We start from the raw sequence: 13,314 nt of genomic DNA on the forward strand, positions 1-13,314 counted from the left end.
CATCACATTTGGAGGAAAACTGGCACCATCCCGAAGGTAAACCATGGTGGCAGCATCATGCTGTGGGAATGTTTTTCAGCAGCAGGGACTGGGAGACTAGTCAGGATCGAGGGAAAGATGAACGGTGCAATGTACAGAGCAATCCTTAAGGACCTCAGACTGGGGCAAAGGTTCACCTTTCAACAAGACAACGACCATAGCACACAGCAAAAGACAAAGCAGGAGGGGCTTTGACACTTGAGGATCTGCAGAGAAAAATGTTAGAAACGCCAAATACAGGTGTGCCAAGGTTGTAGCGTCATACCCAAGACGACGAGGCTGTAATTGCCAAAAGGTGCTTCAACAAAGTACTGAGTAAAGGGTCTGAATACTTATGTAAATGTAATAGTTCAATTTACTATTTGTATAAATTTGCTAAAGATTTTTTAAAAATGTTCTGCTTTGTCATTATGGGGTATTGCATGTAGATCGATTAAATAAATAAAAATCCTCAATGTTAGAATAAGGCTGTAACGTAACAAAATGTGGAAAAAGTCAAGGAACACACTGTATGCTTTGATTAAAACAAAATAGGTCGACAAGAAAGGCCAGTTTGTTAACACCATCTGCTATAATTCACTCACAAAGCACTAATTCAAGATCTTAATGCATATTCCCATGAAACTGATTTGCAAGTGAAAATGATTTGCATGCAGTTTGGACATTCACCCGTAACATGTAAAAAATGATCATTCACGATTGACAGCGATTATGGCCTATTTTGAAGTGAGGTACGCCTTAAAACAATATGGGTGGACATAGGCAGATGTGGCAATTGAAGGATGTAGTTTATGCATAGACCTATCCTACAATGATATTCAATAAGGCTACATCTGTCGGTACTCTTTACAAACTTTAAGAATATATGACGTCACAAAAAATAATAATAATGGTGCTCCCTCAACTAAATAAATATAGCACTACACCACTGGGGATGGGATGGGGTCAGAGGAAAAGCTGGATATCCATTGACAAAGCCAAGTGGGCGATTCCCAAAACTTTTGGTATCACATATTGTTTTGCAACTCACAAATGTATTGCGAGGAAGGACGTTTAACATGCTTTTTACATTTGTTTGGGAAAATCATGAGGAAAGTGGCCCTTTTACGCCCTTTTTTAGACCTAGACATTATTCCTGTAAGACCCTTTGATCCGTGAACTAGAGGTCGACCGATTATGATTTTTCAACGCCGATACCGATAGAGGTACTCCATATTTTAGAACATAATGTAGTATAATGACACCAAGATGTTGTCTGTACCATGTAAGGTTCACGGTAGAGGTCGACTGATTAATCGGAATGGCCGATTAATTGGGGCCGATTTCAAGTTTTCATAACAATCGTTAATCTGTATTTTTTGGATGCCGATTTGGACTTTTTTATACACCTTTATTTAACTAGGCAAGTCAGTTAAGAACACATTCTTATTTTCAATGATGGCCTAGGAACGGTGGGTTAACTGCCTCGTTCAGGGGCAGAACGACAGATTTTCACCTTGTCAGCTCGGGGGATCCAATCTTGCAACCTTACAGTTAACTAGTCCAACGCAATAACGACCTGCCTCTCTCTCGTTGCACTCCACAAGGAGACAAGTGAGTGAGTGAGCCAAGGTAAGTTGCTAGCTAGCATTAAACTTCTCTTCTAAAAAACAATCAATCATAATCACTAGTTAACTAGACATGGTTGATGATATTACTAGATATTATCTAGCGTGTCCTGTGTTGCATATAATGCTCTGCTTGCTCTGCATGGGTAACGCTGCTTTGATGGTGGCTGTTGTCATTGTGTTGCTGGTTCGAGCCCAGGGAGGAGTGAGGAGGAGCGAGGAGAGGGACGGAAGCCTTACTGTTACACTGGCAATACTAAAGTGCCTATAAGAACATCCAATAATCAAAAGGTTAATGCAATACAAAATGGTAGAGGGAAATAGTCCTATAATTCCTATAATAACTACAACCTAAAACTTCGTACCTGGGAATATTGAAGACTCCTTTTAAAAGGAACCACCAGCTTTCATATGTTCTCGTGTTCTGAGCAAGGAACTGAAACGTTAGCATATATTGCACTTTTAATTTCTTCTCCAACACTTTGTTTTTGCATTATTTAAAACAAATTGAACATGTTTCATTATTTACTTGAGGCTAAATTGATTTTATTGATATATTATATTAAGTTAAAATAAGAGTCCATTCAGTATTGTTGTAATTGTCATTATTACAAATAAATGAAAAATAAATAAAGCCGATTTAAATCGGTATCGGCTTTTTTGGTCCTCCAATAAATTAGTATCGGTGTTGAAAAATCATAAATCGGTCGATCTCTAGTCCTGGGAGTGCATTCTGACGAAGATCAGCAAAGATAAGTGAAGATTTATAATGCTATTTATGACTTTTGTTGACTGCATAATATGGCGGCTATATTTGTGTCTTGATTGGGCTCTGAGCGCCAACTCAGATTATTGCATGGTTTGCTTTTTCCGTTAAGCTTTTTTGAAATCTGACACAGCGGTTGAATTAAGGAGAAGTGCATCTAAAATTCCATGCATAACAGTTGTATCTTTTAGCAGTGGTTATTATAAGTATTCCTGTAAATTACTGTGGCTCTCTGCAAAATCAAAAGGATGTTTTGGAACTTCTGAAAGTAAGGCACCAATGTAAACTGAAATTTTGGGATATAAATATGAACTTTACCGAACAAAGCATACATGTATTGTGTAACGAAGTCTTATGAGTGTCATCTGATGAAGATCAAAGGTTAGTGATTAATTTTATCTTCATTTCTGCTTTTTGTGAATCCTCTCTTTGGCTGGAAAACTGGCTGTGTTATTCTGCGAATAGGCACTCAACGAACATAATAGTGGCTGGATTTACAACAAGTGTATATTTAAAATGGTGTAAAATACATGTATGTTTAAGGAATTTTAATTATGGGATTTCTGTTGTTTTGAATTTTGCGCCCTGCAGTTTCACTTCCTGTTGAAGAGGTGGGACGCTACCATCTCACCTACCCTAGAGAGGTTAACAGGCAGTTTACTTTGGGCACCCTTTTCATCCGGACATAAAAAAACTGCCCCCTAGCCCAAAAAGGTTAAGTGTAGCAAGCTTTCTTATTTAACTAGGCAAGTCAGTTAAGAACAACCTCTACGGGATCGGTGTCCCCCTGCGGGACGGTTGAGCTAACGTAGGCTAAGGTGATTAGCATGAGGTTGTAAGTAACACTAACATTTCCCAGGACATAAACATATCTCATATGGGCAGGAAGCTTAATTTCTTGTTAATATAACTGCACTGTCCAATTTACAGTAGCTATTACAGTGAAAGTATACCATGCTATTGTTTGAGAGTGCACAATTACGAACTTGAAAATGTATTAAAAACCCAAATTAGGCACATTTGGGCAGTCTTAATACATTTTAATAACAGATATCCAATGGTTATTTGGATCAGTCTAAAACTTTGCATACACTGCTACCATCTAGTGGACAAAATCTAAATTGCGCCTGGGCTAGAATAATACATTTTGGCCTCTCTCTTGCATTTAAAAAAATGGTACAACTTTTTTTTTTTAACGCATGCTTTTTCTTTGTATTATCCTTTACCAGATCTCATGTGTTATATTCTCCTACATTAATTTCACATTTCCACAAACGTCAAAGTGTTTCCTTTCAAATGGTATCAAGGACATGCATACCCTTGCTTTAGGTTGAGCTACAGGGTGTTAGATTTGGGTGTCATTTTAGGTGAAAATTTATTTTAAAAAATAAAAAATATATTGCATAGAAATAGAAAAATAAATAAGATGAAGCTCTGGTAATACGGATAGCTAAACTATCGGAAGTTTGGACTAGACACATTTTTCTACATTGTAATGGACACGGTGCAACCTTTGGTAGGCTGCTGGATAATCTTGGCCATATTAATGTTATAATAAGTTCAATACAATAAATGTTGTGGATCTTAATGTTTTTCCTCATAATCCTGGACTATCGGACCACCATTTTATTACGTTTGCAATTGCAACAAATAATCTGCTCAGACCCCAACCAAGGAACATCAAAAGTCGTGTTATAAATTCACAGACTACACAAAGATTCCTTGATGTCCTTCCAGAATCCCTCTGTCTACCCAAGGACGCCAGAGGACAAAAATCAGTTAACCACCTAACTGAGGAACTCAATTTAACCTTGCGCAATACCCTAGATGCAGTTGCACCCCTAAAAACTAAAAACATTTCTCATAAGAAACTAGCTCCCTGGTACACAGAAAATACCCGAGCTCTGAAGCAAGCTTCCAGAAAATTGGAACGGAAATGGCGCCACACCAAACTGGAAGTCTTCCGACTAGCTTGGAAAGACCGTGCAGTACCGAAGAGCCCTTACTGCTGCTCGATCATCCTATTTTTCAAACTTAATTGAGGAAAATAAGAACAATCCGAAATTCCTTTTTGATACTGTCGCAAAGCTAACTAAAAAGCAGCATTCCCCAAGAGAGGATGACTTTCACTTTAGCAGTGATAAATTCATTAACTTCTTTGAGGAAAAGATTATGATTATTAGAAAGCAAATTACGGACTCCTCTTTAAATCTGCGTATTCCTTCAAAGCTCAGTTGTCCTGAGTCTGCACAACTCTCCCAGGACCTAGGATCAAGAGAGACGCTCAAGTGTTTTAGTAATATATCTCTTGACACAATGATGAAAATAATCATGGCCTCTAAACCTTCAAGCTGCATACTGGACCCTATTCCAACTAAACTACCGAAAGAGCTGCTTCCTGTGCTTGGCCCTCCTATGTTGAACATAATAAACGGCTCTCTATCCACCGGATGTGTACCAAACTCACTAAAAGTGGCAGTAATAAAGCCTCTCTTGAAAAAGCCAAACCTTGATCCAGAAAATATAAAAAACTAAAATCGGCCTATATCGAATCTTCCATTCCTCTCAAAAATGTTAGAAAAGACTGTTGCGAAGCAACTTACTGCCTTCCTGAAGACAAACAATGTATACGAAATGCTTCAGTCTGGTTTTAGACCCCATCATAGCACTGAGACGGCACTTGTGAAGGTGGTAAATGACATTTTAATGGCATCGGACCGAGGCTCTGCATCTGTCCTCGTGCTCCTAGACCTTAGTGCTGCTTTTGATACCATCGATCACCACATTCTTTTGGAGAGATTGGAAACCCAAATTGGTCTACACGGACAAGTTCTGGCCTGGTTTAGATCTTATCTGTCGGAAAGATATCAGTTTGTCTCTGTGAATGGTTTGTCCTCTGACAAATCAACTGTAAATTTCGGTGTTCCTCAATGTTCCGTTTTAGGACCACTATTGTTTTCACTATATATTTCACCTCTTTGGGGATGTCAATCGAAAACATAATGTTAACTTTCACTGCTATGCGGATGACACACAGCTGTACATTTCAATGAAACATGGTGAAGCCCCAAAATTGCCCTTGCTAGAAGCATGTGTTTCAGACATAAGGAAGTGGATGGCTGCAAACGTTCTACTTTTAAACTCGGACAAAACAGAGATGCTTGTTCTAGGTCCCAAGAAACAAAGAGATCTTCTGTTGAATCTGACAATTAATCTTAATGGTTGTACAGTCGTCTCAAATAAAACTGTGAAGGACCTCGGCATTACTCTGGACCCTGATCTCTCTTTTGAAGAACATATCAAGACCATTTCAAGGACAGCTTTTTTCCATCTACGTAACTTTGCGAAAATCAGAAACTTTCTGTCCAAAAATGATGCAGAAAAATGTATCCATGCTTTTGTCACTTCTAGGTCAGACTACTGCAATGCTCTACTTTCCGGCTACCTGGATAAAGCACTAAATAAACTTCAGTTGGTGCTAAATACTCCAGTGCTAGCCTCTCTACACTGGCTTCCTGTCAAAGCAAGGGCTGATTTCAAGGTTTTACTGCTAACCTACAAAGCATTACATGGGCTGCTCCTACCTCTATCTCTGATTTGGTCCTGCCGTACATACCTACACGTACGCTACGGTCACAAGACGCAGGCCTCCTAATTTTCCCTAGAATTTCTAAGCAAACAGCTGGAGGCAGGGCTTTCTCCTATAGAGCTTTATTTTTATGGAACGGTCTGCCTACCCATGTCAGAGACGCAAACTCGGTCTCAACCTTTAAGTCTTTACTGAAGACTCATCTCTTCAGTGGGTCATATGATTGAGTGTAGTCTGGCCCAGGAGTGGGAAGGTGAACGGAAAGGCTCTGGAGCAACGAACCGCCCTTGCTGTCTCTGCCTGGCCGGTTCCCCTCTTTCCACTGGGATTATCTGCCTCTAACCCTATTACAGGGGCTGAGTCACTGGCTTACTGGGGCTCTCTCATGCCGTCCCTGGAAGGGGTGCGTCACCTGAGTGGGTTGATTCACGGATGTGGTCATCCTGTCTGGGTTGGCGCCCCCCCCCCCCTTGGGTTGTGGCATGGCGGAGATCTTTGTGGGCTATACTTGGCCCTGTCTCAGGATGGTAAGTTGGTGGTTGAAGATATCCCTCTAGTGGTGTGGGGGCTGTGCTTTGGCAAAGTGGGTGGGGTTATATCCTTCCTGTTTGGCCCTGTCCGGGGGTGTCCTCGGATGGGTCCACAGTGTCTCCTGACCACTCCTGTCTCAGCCTCCAGTATTTATGCTGCAGTAGTTTGTGTCGGGGGGCTAGGGTCAGTTTGTTATATCTGGAGTACTTCTCCTGTCCGATTCGTGGTCCTGTGTGAATCTAAGTGTGCGTTCTCTAATTCTCTCCTTCTCTCTCTTGGAGGACCTGAGCCCTAGGACCATGCCCCAGGATTACCTGACATGATGACTCCTTGCTGTCCCCAGTCCACCTGGCCATGCTGCTGCTCCAGTTTCAACTGTTCTGCCTTCTTATTATTCGAACATGCTGATCATTTCTGAAAATTTGAACATCTTGGCCATGTTCTGTTATAATCTCCACCCGGCACAGCCAGAAGAGGACTGGCCACCCCACATAGCCTGGTTCCTCTCTAGGTTTCTTCCTAGGTTTTGGCCTTTCTAGGGAGTTTTTCCTAGCCACCGTGCTTCTACACCTGTATTGCTTGCTGTTTGGGGTTTTAGGCTGGGTTTCTGTACAGTACTTTGAGATATCAGCTGATGTACGAAGGGCTATATGAATACATTTGATTTGATTTGAATACAATAAGTTGATTTAATACTAAATTCAATACAATTCAATGTTGTTGAATTCCGTTTTAATGTCTGGATTCAGTTTTTAATAGGGCCCTATAATATCTAACAACACCCTGAGGGCATTGGACAAGAAACCAAATACAAATCTAAACAACACAAAATGGATAAACAACTTTGTGGAATTTAATTTTGCGGGTGCCTTTCCAGAATAGGATAGACATTATGATTTCTAGCTGCACCAATCATAGCAGTGGAGCATGGTCAAAACTATTAAATCTTGCGGCAACGGGGGATTGGGTTCCTAAATGCAATCATATCAAATGCAATTCCACCATTCAAAAATAAACAGTACCAGTCAAAAGTTGACACACCTACTCATTCAAGGGATTTTCTTTGTTTTTACTATTTTCTACATTTTAGAATAATAGTGAAGACATCACAACTATGAAATAACATACAGAATCATGTAGTAACCAAAAAGGTGCTAAACAAATCAAAATATATTTTATATTTGAGATACTTCAGTAGCCACCCTTTGCCTTGACAGCTTTGCACACTCTTGGCATTCTCTCAACCAACTTCATGAGGTAGTCACATGGAATGCATTTCAATTAACAGGTGTGCCTTGTTAAGTTAATTTGTGGAATTTCTTTCCTTCTTAATGTGTTTGAGCCAATCAGTTGTGTTGTGACGGTAAACAGTAAATAGCCCTATTTGGTAAAAGACCAAGTCCATATTATGGCAAGAACAGCTCAAATAAGTAAGAGAGAAAATACAGTCCATCATTACTTTCAGATATGAAGGTCAGTCAACTCAGAAAATGTTTTTAAAAAGTTTGTTTAAGTGCAGTCGCAAAAACCATCAAGCGCAATTATGAAACTGTCTCTCACAAGGACCGCCACAGGAAAGGAAGACCCAGAGTTACCTCTGGTGCAGAGAATAAGTTCATTAGAGTTACAACCTCAGAAATTGCAGCCCAAATAAATGCTTCAGAGTTCAAGTAACAGACATCAACATCAACAGTTCAGAGGAGACGATGTGAATCAGGCCTTCATGGTCGAATTGCTGCAAAGAAACCACTACTAAATGGACACCAATAAGAAGGGACTTGCTTGGGCCAAGAAACACAAGTGGAATTCTGTCCTTTTGTCTGACGAGTCCATATTTTTGATTATTGGTTCCAACCGCCGTGTCTTTGTGAGACGCAGAGTAGGTGAACGGATGATCTCTGCATGTGTAGTTCCCACCATGAAGCATGGAGGTGATTTGTTGAGTGCTTTGCTGGTGACACTGTCAGCAATTTATTTAGAATTCAAGGCACACTTAACCAGCATGGCTAGCACAGCATTCTGCAGTAATACACCATCCCATCTGATTTGTGCTTAGTGGGACTATCATTTGTTTTTCCAACAGGAAAATTATCCAAAACCCCTTCAGGCTTTTTAAGGGATACTTGACCAAGGAGAGTAATGCCTGGAGAACGCTACCTTCCCCAATGCATAGTGCCAACTGTAAAGTTTGGTGTAAGAGGAATAATGGTCTGGGAATACAATGACATTGTCGACGATTCTGTGCTTCCAACAGTGAAAATGCTTACTTACAGTGCATTTCCAACAGTGTTATATATATATATATATATACACACACACACACACACACACACACACAAAATAGTGACAAGTACACAGAATAACTCTTAAAAATAGCATACCTATATAGTGTACAGGGAGATACCAGTCCTGAGTCGATGCGCAGGGGTAAGTGGTAATTGAGGAGGCTATGTACTGTACATATAGGTATGGGTAAAGTGACTAGGTAACAGGATACAGTAGCAGCAGAGGGTGGTGTGAGAGTGTGAAAGTGTGTGTGGCATCAGTATGTGTATACGGTCAGTATGCACATGTGTGCATGTTGTGTGTGTGTGTGGGCGTATGTAGTATGTGAATATTAGTGTTGCATGGTATACCGGAAGTCCATACTTTTTTGATACTAGAACGGTTCGTTACTAGAATTTGTTACTTCTGTCAAATGTCTCTCACGGATCAAGGCTGTCTATCAGCGCAGCAGACCCCTTATTATAGTATGCACCGTGCCTGCTCTACTTACTCAATGCTAGCCTGCACTGGGAGTCTGGGCTGCTTCAAATCAAAATCAAATGTTATTTGTCACATACACATGTTTAGCAGATGTTATTGCGGGTGTAGCGAAATCCTTGTGTTTCTAGCTTCAACATTGCAGTAATATCTGACAATTCACAACAATACACACAACCTAAAAGTAAAATAATGGAATTAATAAATTCAATTATACAGTAGAATATAATACAGTATATATACACACGAGATGAGTAAAGCAAAAATATGTAAACAGAGTGACTAGTGTTCCAAAATTAAAGTGGCCAGTGATTTAAAGTCTATGTATATGGGGCAGCAGCCTTTAAGGTGCAGGGTTACGTAACCGGGAGGAAGCCGCCTATTGATGGCTATTTAACAGTCGGATGGCCTTGAGATCCACGCTGTTTTTCAGTCTCTCGGTCACAGCTTTGATGCACCTGTGCTGACCTCGCCTTCTGGATGATAGCGGGGTGAACAGGCAGTGTCTCAGGTGTTTGTAGTCCTTGCTGATCTATTTTGGCCTTCCTGTGACATCAGGTGCTGTAGGTGTCCTGGAAGGCAGGTAGTCTGCCCCGGGTGATGCGTTGGGCAGACCGCAACACCCTCTGGAGAGCCCTGCGGTTGCGGGCGGTGCAGTTGCCGTACCAGGAGGTGAGATACAAGTTTGTGAAGGTTTTAGGTGCCAAGCCAAATTTATTCAGCCTCCTGATGTTAGAGGTGCTTTTGCGCCTTCTTCACCACACAGGCTGTGTGGGTGGACCATTTCAGAACGTCAGTGATGTGTACGCCGAGGAACATGATGCTTTCCACCTGCTCCACTGCGGTCCCGTCAATGTGGATAGGGGGGTGCTCCGTCTGCTGTTTCCTGAAGATCTCACGATCAGCTCCTTTGTTTTGTCAACGTTGAATGATAGGTTATTTTCCTGGCACCACACTCCCAGGGCCCTCACCGTAGGCTGTCTCGTCATTGTTGGTAATCAGGCCTACTACGGTTGTGTCGTCTGCAAACTTGATGATAGAGAGTGTGTGTGTACACACACACACACACAAATATATGGAGAGGTGTGTGTGTATGTACATATTATTGTTCATTCCTTTACACTTGAGTGTATAAGGTAGTTGTGAAAGATTACTTGTTAGATATTACTGCATTTCGCTACACTCGCATTAACATCCGCTAACCATGTGTATGTGGCAAATAAAATTTGATTTGAGGCGGCGGCGTGCATGCGTGGCCACGCAGTCATGGGTGAACAGGAGGAGGCTGAGCACACACCGTTGTGGGACCCCTGTGATGAGGATCAGCCAAGTGGAGGTGTTGTTTCCTACCTTCAGGAGGGGGGGGGGGGGGTCCCGTCAGGAACTCCAGGACCCATGTGAACAGGGAGGGGTCCAGGGCTCAGAGTTTAATGATGAGCTTGGATGATACTACGGTGTTGAACGCTGAGCTATAGTCAATGAACAGCATTCTTACATAGGTATTCCTCTTATCCAGATGGGATAGGGCAGTTTGATGGCATTTTCTGTGCAACTATTGGGGTGCTAAGCAAATTGAAGAGTGACAGGTAAGGAAGAGGTGATATGATCCTTAACTAGCCTCTCAAAGCAGTGACGACAGAAGTGAGTGCTACGAGACGATAATCCTTTAGTTCAGTTACCTTTGCTTTCTTGGTTACAGGAACAATAGTGGATATCTTGAAACAAGTGGGGACAGAAGACTGGGATAGGGAGAGATTGAATATGTACGTAAACACTCCAGCCAGCTGGTCTGCTCATGCTCTGAGGACGCGGTTAGGGATGCCATCTGGGCCGACAGCCCTGCGAGGGTTAACCCTCTTAAATGTCTTACTTACGTCGGCCATGGAGAGCCCACAGTCCTTGGAAGCGGGTCGCATCAGTGGCACCGTGTTATTCTCAAAGCAGACGAAGGTGTTTAGCTTGTCTGGAAGCAAGATGTCGGTGTCCGCAACGTGGCTGGTTTTCCCTTTGTTGTCCATGATTGCCTGTAGACCCTGCCACGTGTCTCGTGTCTGAACCTTTGAATTGAGACTCCACTTAATATCTATATTGACATTTTGCCTGCGATTGCCTTATGGAGTGAGTAACTACACTGTTTGTATTCTGCCATATTCCCAGTCAACTTGCCATGGTTAATTGCAGGGTTTCGTGATTTCAGTTTTGCCCGAATGCTGCCATCTATCCACAGTTTCTGGTTAGGGTAGGTTTTAAGTCACAGTGGCTACAACATCTATACACTTCCTGATAAACTCAGTCACCGCATCCGTGTATTCGTCAATGTTATTCTCAGAGGCAATCCGGAACACATTCTGTAAGTTTCCCACTCATGCTGAAGCACAGATGATAACACACTTGAATACTACAATACGGCATTTAGAAATGCTGAAACTTAATTACTGTTTGCAAAACAATATCCATACCTTCTAGAACACTTTACAATGGAAGATGATTCCGGTAGCTTTCAGCTTTGTAGGCCAACATTCCTTGCTAGCTGACAGCTAAAGCTAACATAAATTTACCACCTTAGTACTTTGTTTGTGATATGAAAACCTTAAAATGCAAAATGCTGATTTCAAAGCCGATTGCAACAAAAACTTTAATCATTCACTTATTCGATCTCTCTCACAAAGATGATCTACTGCCTTAGAGAACTGTCTCGTGAATGACATCATTACTGGTTAAATAGACAGCACACATTTTCATAAAAGACGCTACTTCTATGCAAATGTTGTTCATCAGCATGTCCCAAATGGAATGGCAAACAGATTGTCATTAGTAACCCCATGAAAATCAGCCAAAACAAGCTCAATAACTAAGTGCATGCACACACTCCTATTGAAAACGCATTCACCTGTATTGTGGATAGGCCTAAGCTACATCTTGATTTACCAGTTTATCAATAAAGATTTACCATTGAATAAATTATTACCATTATGTAGATAGATCTTTTTTTTACCAAAGTCAAATTGATTGTATGATTGTGTAATTGATTCATTACTGCATACATGGATCTCTGGAAAAAAGTTGTAAAAAAAAAAAAATGCTAATGTATGTTGAACTAAAAAGATGTCCAACGATTGAACAGAGCATTCTATGACTTTGACTAGCTAATCTGCCTTTTTTTGTTGGCATGGAATCATTTGGGTATAGTTTTGGTATTGAGTACCAAAACATCTCATCTTCATTTCTAACACTGGGGGACAGCTGTGAGTGGAAAAACAAGCTCTATGAGCCCTTTCTAAAAGCCATGAAATATGATTGACTGAAATGCCTTAGAGACTTGGTCACCTACAGTCAGAATTCATACAGTGTCCTCCAAAATATAGACCTTCAGAATAGTAAGAAACATAGTTTCCATTGGAAATTATTAATTTGGGATGCTCAGGATGACCGTGTGGAATCACCCACATATTGTTTGGAAGAATATACTATTCAAACATCAAATTTCATGAGTGGAAATTGACATTATAGGTCTTTAACCAATCATAGCCCTTCTGTAGGATTGCATATTCATCAAATCACCAGCAGAGAGTTCCCTTTGAATGAATTTCCTCACTGAATGTGTTGGTGTTCATAAAATATAACAGCAGCAGAGAGCCCACTCTGGAAATGTACTGGACTTGTAGAGTATATTATTTAAAACAATGTCAAAAAAATACCAAAAGGGGACTTGAGATATTAATAGTTTTAATGTCGAATAAATTCGTGTAAAATTGTATTTCAGAAAGTAGCAATACTAAATATTTTAGAGCACACTATGGAGTATAATGACACCAAGATGTTTCCTGTATCATTGATAATTGGGTCTTACAGGGGGCATGTATAGGTCTAAGGGCCTCAAGTGGGCACTTTCATTGTGATTTTCAACAGCAAAAATTGTTACACAAATAGTGATGCACAATATAGGTAAGCTTATCGGATATCAGCTAAAAATGACAACAATGGCATCGGCCCGATGTGTAGTTTAACGGCGATGTGCA

The 13,314-nt window shown here is 40.9% G+C and overlaps 1 protein-coding gene across 2 annotated transcripts in view; it reads right to left on the reverse strand.

Annotated features, from left to right (window-relative positions):
• pdhx (pyruvate dehydrogenase complex component X) overlaps positions 1–13,314 on the reverse strand; it is a 76,409-nt gene that overhangs the window by 47,836 nt on the left and 15,259 nt on the right. The gene's annotated exons all lie outside the window — the stretch shown is intronic.

This window comes from Oncorhynchus kisutch, linkage group LG4 (assembly GCF_002021735.2).
Source record: "Oncorhynchus kisutch isolate 150728-3 linkage group LG4, Okis_V2, whole genome shotgun sequence".
NCBI lineage: Eukaryota > Metazoa > Chordata > Actinopteri > Salmoniformes > Salmonidae > Oncorhynchus > Oncorhynchus kisutch.